The 8,435-nt window shown below is 39.3% G+C and overlaps 1 pseudogene; it reads left to right on the top strand.

The window, feature by feature from the left end:
* Nucleotides 1-342: 342 nt before the first annotated feature.
* LOC103260605 overlaps nt 343-8,435 on the top strand; it is a 63,533-nt pseudogene continuing 55,440 nt past the window's right edge.

Below are 8,435 nucleotides of genomic sequence, written 5' to 3' on the forward strand. Positions count from 1 at the left end.
TAGCTGTTTTTGCAGGCTGATAGATTTGCTCGCAGTTAGGGTCAGTTGCCCCTGGCCTGCTGTGAAGGGCTGTTCAGATCTGGGCTCCCTGCCCAGTCTATTACTCAGATCTGGCCTTGTCTATTTATCAAGGTGGAAAAGCTGCTGGCATTCCCCTTTTGATGTTGTTACCTTGGATCCCCAGCAAATGGTGCTATCTCACTGCTCCAGTTTATCTTTATCTGCAGGTGCTGACGCCTGCAAGTCAGCGGGGAGGGAGTGGGTGACAGTAGTTGGTAGCTGTGGTGGCAACCACCTCCAGTACATGAAGGAGCTCCATGAACCTGGCTGTGGGTGAGGGGCATGGCGGTGGCAGTGGCAGTGGCAGTGGCAGCTCTGGTGGCAGCATTCTCAGTAGATCGTGCTTGCAGGGGCGTCACAGCCCGAAGTCGTGGGTCACCTCAGGAATGGGCAGGGCAATGACCAGAGCAGCAGCATCCACAGCTGCAGCAGCAGCCCAGACCACCATGATGTTTGAGCAGTGATGGTGGCTGAACTCTCTGTGAAGATCAGGCTGCTGAAGATGGGAACTGCAGCCTGCTGGTGGAAGCTACAGTCTTTGTGTGTCCTCTCTTTCATGGAGGGTCTCACAGACCAAGCTGCTCCATCGCCATCTTGCTGGAAGTCCCTATCTTATTTCTTACAGTATGGACACTTAGGGTTCTGATCAGGAATTGACTGCCAGCTCCAATTTTTATAAGGGTATCTCCTGGGTTTTTTAATACTCTTATAGTTTGGGGTATTACATTTAGGTCTTTGATCCATTTAGAGTTAATTTTTGTGTATGGTGATAGATAGGGGTCCTGTTTCAATCTTCTGCATGTGATCAGTCAGGTTTCCCAGCACCATTTACTGAACAGATTCTTATCTCCTTGGTGGTTGTTGTTGAAGGTTTTGTAAAAGATGAGTTTGTTGAGAAATTAAGGCTTTGCTTCCAGAATCTCTATCCTGTTCCATTGATCTACATGCCTGTTCTTGAACCAATACAAGGATGTTTTGATTACTGTAGCCTTATAGTAAAGTTTGAAGTCTAGAAGTGGCATACTTCCTGCTGTGTTTCTTTTGCTAAGGGTTGTTTGACTATTCGTGGGTGTTTATTTTTCCATATGAATTTCTGTATTGTCATATCCAGGTCTGAGATGAATGTTGTTGGTAATTTGCAGGTATTGTGTTGAATCTGTAGATTGTCTTTGGTAGGGTGGTCATTTTAACAATGTTGATTCTTTCTATCCATGAGCATGGAATATTTTCCCATTTGTTTGTGTCTTCTTTGATTTTTTTGAGCAGTGTGTTACAGTTCTCTTTGTAAAGGTCTTTCACTTCTCTGGTTAGGGAGATGCTGAGGTATTTCATTTTTTTGTGGCTATTGGGAATGGGATTGTGTTTTTAGTTTGGGTCTCTGCCTGCTTGTTGTTACTGTATAGGAATGTCACTGAGATTTGCATATTATTTTGTACCCTGAGACTTTGGAAAAGTCTATTATCAGGGCAAGCAGGGTTTTGACAGATTCCCTTGGGTTTTCAAGGTGAAGGATCATATTATCAGCAATGAGGAATAACTTGACTTTCTCTTTTCCTGTTTGGATACCCCTGATTTCCTTCTCTTGCTTAATTGCCCTCGTTAGGACTTCCAACACAGTGTTGAACAAGAGGGGTGAGAGTGGGCAGCCTTGTCTTGTTCCAGTTTTTAGAGGAAATGTTTCCAGTTTCTGTCATTTTAGCAATATGTTTGCTGTGGGTTCATTGTACATGGCATTTACTATTTTGAGATGTGTTCCTTCTATAAATAGGTGTCTGAAGGTTTTTTTTATCAAGAGAGATGCTGAATTTTATCAAAGCTTTTTCTGCATCTAATGAGATAATCATGTTGTTCTTGTTTTCATATCTGTTGATGTATTTAATTACATTTATGGTCTTGTGAAGGTCGAACCAGCCCTGCATACCAGGGATGAAGCCTACTTTGTCATGGTGGGTGATTTTTGCGATGTGTTTTTAGATCCAATCATCCATCTTGACCAGTGGGCTTCATTCCCAGTATGCAGGATTGGTTCAATGGATAGAATCTTGTTGAGGATTTTTGCATAAATGTTCATAAGGGATAGTGGTCTGTAGATCTCTTTTTTGTTGGATCTTTACCCAGTTTGGTATTAGTGTAATGTTAGCTTTGTAAAATTTTGGGGGGAGTATTCTGTCTTTCTCAACTGCCTGTAATACTTTCAATAGGATTGGCATCAGCTCCTCCTTGTATGTTTTATAGAATTCTGCTGGGAATCTATCTGGTCTAGGCGTTTTTTGTTTGCTTGTTTGTTTGTTTTTGTAGGTAGTTTTCATACAACAGAGTCAATTTTGTGGGTCGTTATTGGTCTATTTAGTGTCTCAATGTCTTCTTGTTTCAACCTGGGGATGTTGTGTGATGTCAGAAAGTCCTCCATTTCATTTAGATTATCAAGTTTGTTTCTAAATGGGTGTACATAGTAATCTCAGATAATCTTTTGTATTTCTTCAAGATCAGTTGTGATTTGATCGTTTGTATTTCTCCTTGTGTTTATTTGGGCTTTTTCTCTCTTTTCTTGGTCATTCTGGCTAGTGATAATCAATATTACTAATTCTTTCAAAGAATCACCTTTATGTTTTGTTGATGTTTTCTATGATATTTTTGCCTTCTATTTCCTGGATTTGGACTCTTATTATGGTGATTTGGGTTCTTCTGTTACAGTTGAGGTTTTGAAGGTCTTCTCTTTCCAACTCTCTTAGGTGATTTGTTAGGCTCTCCACTTCTCTTCTTTCCTTTTTCTTGATGTGTGCTCATAGAGATATAAATTCTCCTCTGAGAATTGCTTTCATGGCATCCCAGAGGTTTTGGTAAGAAATTTCTTCATTTTCATTTGTTTCAGGAATCTTTTGACTTCTGCTTGATTTCAGTGTTGATCCAGTAGTTGTTCAGCATCATGTTGTTTACTGTCCATGTCTTTGTGGGCATTTGGGAAATTTTGTTGGTATTGACATTTATTTTTATTCCACTATGGTCTGAGAATGTGCATGGCAATATTTCAGCATTATGGAATTTGTTTATGGCTTGATTTATGGCCATGGATATGATTGATCTTCAATTACGCTCTATGTGGTGATGAGTAGAATGTATATTCTGTGATTGTTGGGTGGAATAATCTGTAGGTATCCACTAAGTCCATTTGGTCAAGTATCAAGTTTAGGTCTGGATCTCCTTGTTGATTTTTGCATCAATGTTCTATCTAGGGCTGTCACTGGGATATTCAAGTCTCTTGCTATAATAGTGTTAGAGTCAATATCTTTTTTTAGTTTATTTAGTAGTTGTTTTTATAAATGCTGGTGCTCCTTTGTTGGGTGCATATATGTTTTGGATGGACATTTCCTTTTGATAGATTGAATCTTTTATTATTATGTAGTGTCCTTTTGCATCTTTTTAAATTTTTGATAGCTTAAAGGTTGTTTTGTCTGATATTAAGATTGCAACTTTTGCCTTCTTTTGTGAGCCATTTGCATGGAAACTCATTTTCCATCCTTTAACTTTGAGTCTGTGTGCATCCGCTGTACTGAGGTGAGTCTCCTAAATGCAGCAAATAATGGGGCCATAGTTTATTATCCAGTCCACCATTCTGTGTCTTTTCATTAGTGCATTTAGTCCATTCACATTCAGGGTAATTATTGAAATGTGAGGGTTTATCGCTGACATGAGGTTCTTATAGTGGTGTTCTTGTTCTTGTTTATTTGCTGTCTTTCCTTTGGTTTTTGGGTTGATATATGTGTTTTTTCCATCTTTTTTCTGTACTCTTGAGAAGAACATTGTCATTCTTTTCTCCTTTTCTTCTGTGTTTAATACTTTCTTAAGTGTTTCTTGTAGAGGTAGGCTGGAGGCAGCATAATTTCTTAGGGATTGGATGTGTGGGAAAGATTTTAATTCTCTCTCACTGATGATGTTTACCTGGAAACTAGTTTTCCTTCCTTTAACTTTGAACTGTGTGTTTCCCTTGTGATGAGATGAATTTCCTGGATGCAGCAACTAACTGACTCATCATTTCTTATCCAGTTTGCCATCCTGTGTCTTTTCAGTGGAGCATTTAGTCCACTCACATTAAGGCTGATTATTAAAATGCCATTGTTTAATCCCTGTCATGTTTGCTTGTTTTCTTTTGGCTTTAGTGTTGATGTATATGTGTGTTTTCCAGATTCTTGTTGTGATGCATTCTCTATTGATTATGTACTCTGCTGTTCTCTTGGGAAGTGTGTGGTGAGTCTTTTTTTTTTCCTTTCTTTTGTGATTAATAACTTTTTAAGTGTCTCCTGTACAGCTGGTCTGGAAGCTGCATAATCTCTTAGGAATTGGATGTATGGGAAAGATTTTAATTCTCCATCACTGTTGAAGCTGAGCTTGGCTGGGTAGGAAATTTCTTGTTGAGATTGTTTATCTTTGAGGACTTTGAATATTAGACTCCAGTCCCTTCTTGCTTGTAGTGTTTCTGCTGATAGGTCTGTTGCTCTTTTGTTTGGTCTTCCCCAGTAGGTAGTCTGACACTTCTCTCCTGTTGCCTTTAGAATTTTTTCTTTTGTACCTACTTTGTGTAGGTGAATTGCTATGTGTCTTGGGGTTGGTCTTCTCATTTGATGCCTTGTGGTGTTTTTTTGTATCTCTTGTGTTTGCTGGTCACGTCTCTGGTGAGGTGGGAAACGCTTTCTGGGTTACTTCCTGGAATGCCTGCTTCAAGTTTTTTTTTTACATTTCCGTTTATTCTTCTTAGATAACAATCAGGTGTAGATTTGACCTCTTGATATAATTGCCCATCTTTTGTAGGCTTTGTTCTTTTTTCTGAGTCTTCTTTCTGTGTTTTCTACAGATTAGGTTAATTCCATGTTCTTGTCTTCAAGTTCTGAGATTCTTCAGCTAGATTAATCCGACTTTCCATGCTTGTCGTCTTGTTATTTATTTTCTGGGTGAAATTTTGTATTGCCAAAATCTCTTTTACAAGTTCTTTCAGTGTTGCATCTTGTCTTTCCTGAGTCTTTTTCACTCTTTCCTTCCATTCCTAATCCCTTCAGTATTCTGGGACCAGTTGTTGGTAATTTCCATTGTTTGGACTCGAAGGTCTGATTTTTTCAGGAGTTTTATCTTTGTTACACTCGAAATTACGTGTGGTCTTCCTTTGATTTTTCCTCATTTAGGACAGATCTCTTGTTTTTCTCTTTATTTCTGTTATTCAGTGTCAGGTGAAGAGGCTTTCCCTTCTGATGTTTTCTCAGTTCTCTATTCTTCCTTGATCTGGGATCTGGATTTGTTCTATTTTGTAATAGGACTGTGATATGGAAACTTTGCTTGCTCTTATATGTGTTCTCTGAGACCCACTTCACACCACCACTCTGTGTGATGATGTAATGGGTACATGCGTGTACCCCCTGGGTCCAAGATACAGTTACAGAAATTAGGAGCACATAGAAAAATAGAATGAAAGAAGAGGGACATGAATTTAAAAATAAAAAAGGAAGAAAGAAAAAAAAAGAAAAGAAAACCCAGACCATTGAAAGCAGAAACCAAAGGAAAATTGAACACACACAGACATACAGACACACTCCAAAACAAACTGAATAACAAAGTGAAACAAAAACAGCAACAACAAAAATCCCCAAGAAAACTAAACACACGCATACACACACCTAGCACAAAATGAATGAGAAGAAAATCAGAAAGACCAGAAAAAAAACAAAACAAAACACCAGAATTCTGATTGAACCCTCATACATATATAGACACACACCTTAAACTAAAAAAAAAAATAAAAAATACAATATAGCCAGGCATGGTGGTATATTCCTGTAGTTCCAGCTACTTGGAAGGCTGAGGCAGAAGGATCACCTGAGTCCAGCAGGTTGAGGCTTTAGTGGCCAGGAACATGCTACTGCACTTCAGCCTGGGTGACAGAGTGAGACTCTAACTAAAAAAAAAATTAAATTAAATTAAAATTAAAAAAATAAATAACAAATAAACAGAACAACAAAAGAGTAAAAGCAAATCAACAACAACAGAAAAATTGAAATATGAGCACTCAGTCATTCACATACACACATAAAGAGAAAACAGCAAACAAAAGAAGAAAGAAACAGAAAAAGAAAAGAAAAAAAGAGACAAAAGGGGGGAATGCAGATCAAACCCTTGCATACACATTCATCCACAAAGGAAAAATATTTAAAAAATAGATTAACTAACATACAAACAGGCAAAATTTTTTTCAAAATAATTAAAAAAAAATCCCTGTCCTCTTAGGTTCTGTAATTGTTCCTCTAGTCAACTTTCTCCTGCTCTCTCCTCTTTCATGCTCTCACCAGTGTCTGGAGCAGGGAAGGAGGAGGGGTAGTGGAGGTGGGTGGGGTTGTAGTCCTCTTTTCCTACTCTCATATGGTAAGGGAGATCTCCTCTGGTGGGGAGGTGGGGGATTATTGCTTACCCAGGTATGTACTTGTAGGGGGTGCTCCCAGTCAGGGCTATCTGGAATGGAGTTTATGTGCATACCTCCTGGATCTAAGATACAATGACAACAATGAGGAGCACAGAGAAAAACAGAAAGAAATAAGATGGACAAGAATTAAAAAAAGAAAGAAAAAGAAAAAAAAAAGAACAATGAAAGCAGAAACCAAAGCCAAACAAAACAAAAAAACAATTGAACACACACACACAGACATACACACACACCCCAAAACAAACCGGAATAACAACAAAGTGAAGCAAAAACAACAGCAACAAAAAACCAAGAAAACTACACACACACACACACACACACACACACACACACACACACACACACACATACCACACACACACACCTCTAGCACAAAATGAATGAGAAGCAAACAGAAAGACCAGGAAAAAAAGAAAAAAAAAACGGAATTCAAGTAGAACCCTCACACATATATTAAAACACTGACGTCCAGGCTCCACCTGGGTTTGTCCCTCTCAGTTGTGTGGGTCTGATATTCAGAGGATTGCTGGGTAGGAGTGGGTTTGGGTCAGTCCCAGACTCACCACTGATCTCTTTGGAGTTCTTTCTCATCCTTTTCTGGCCACACCCTTTGTCCCAAGGCTGGATCAAAGTAGGGGGTGGGGAGTCTGGAACTCAGCATTCATCAGGTCCCTCTAAAGTTTGTGCTTTCAGAATATTCCCTCTGGGTCACCATCAACCCCTGAGTAGTTTATTCACCAGTCACAGAGATCAGGTTTGTTGCTCCATGGTGAATAAGTCGGAGCACTTTCCTACTGCTCCTTCAAGATGGTAGTGGGGTGTCTCTCTTGTCCACTCCAGTGGGACTGTGTCTCTGGACCTCATCTGCAGTCCCCGCTGCCAGTGCCTGGCCAGGCACTGAAGTGGGGAGGCAAAACCTGGAGCCAGCAGTCTCTCCTGCTGCAGTAGTGAGGCAGAGCCTGGGGCCAGTAGTCTCTCCCTGCCACTTCCCACACATTTAAAAATATTGTTTAAGACTTCCTCTTTGATTCATGGATTACTTCGTCTTGTAATGCTTAGTTTTTAACTATTGTGAGCTATTTATGTTATTATTGCTATTGATTTCTAGTTTGAGTCTATAGTGTTCAGAGAACACACTATATGTTATAAATTTTTTAAAGTTTGTTGAGGTGTGACAAACATACGTGTACAGGTATCCTTTGTGTAGAATGATTTGAGTTCCTCCAGGTGTATTCCCAATAGGGCTGAAGAAATAAACTCTTTGGTATATGCTTATTGAGCACTTGAAAGAAATTGTATCTTTTTTTTTTTAATCAGTATTTTTTATTATGGTTTTGTGGGGTACAGTTAAGGGTTAGGTGTACAATTACGTTTCATTCAGGCACCCTGTTGATAAGAGGTGTTTTCCCATCCCCCGACAGATATTTGCTACTGTTAATCCCATCTCCCTCCCCCCCCATAGTTTCCCAGTACCGTCAGTCATTTTCTTATAGTATTGCATTGTATGTTCAAGGTTCATTATATGAGTGAGAACATGTGATATTCGGATCTTTGTTTCTGTGAGAGGTCACTCAGTATTATAGACTCTAGTTCCATCCAGGTTGCAGCGAAATTCATGATTTTGTTCTTTTTTATGGCTGCGTAGTATTCCATCGTGTATATGTACCACATTTTTTAAATCCAGTCCTCTTTTGATGGGCAGCATGGTTGTTTCCAGGTTCTTGTTATTGTGAACAACGCTGTGATAAACATACGTGTGCAGGTATCTTTTTTATAGAGTGATTTGTGTTCTTCAGGGTATATTCCCAGTAGGGGGATTGCAGGGTCATATGGAAGGTCAATTTTTAGAGCTTTTAGGAATCACCACACTGCTTTCCACAGAGGTTGCACTAGTTTACACTCCCACCAACAG

This window comes from Carlito syrichta, unplaced genomic scaffold, assembly GCF_000164805.1.
Source record: "Carlito syrichta isolate Samal-C Ts95f unplaced genomic scaffold, Tarsius_syrichta-2.0.1 Scaffold303264, whole genome shotgun sequence".
Classification (NCBI taxonomy): Eukaryota; Metazoa; Chordata; class Mammalia; order Primates; family Tarsiidae; genus Carlito; species Carlito syrichta.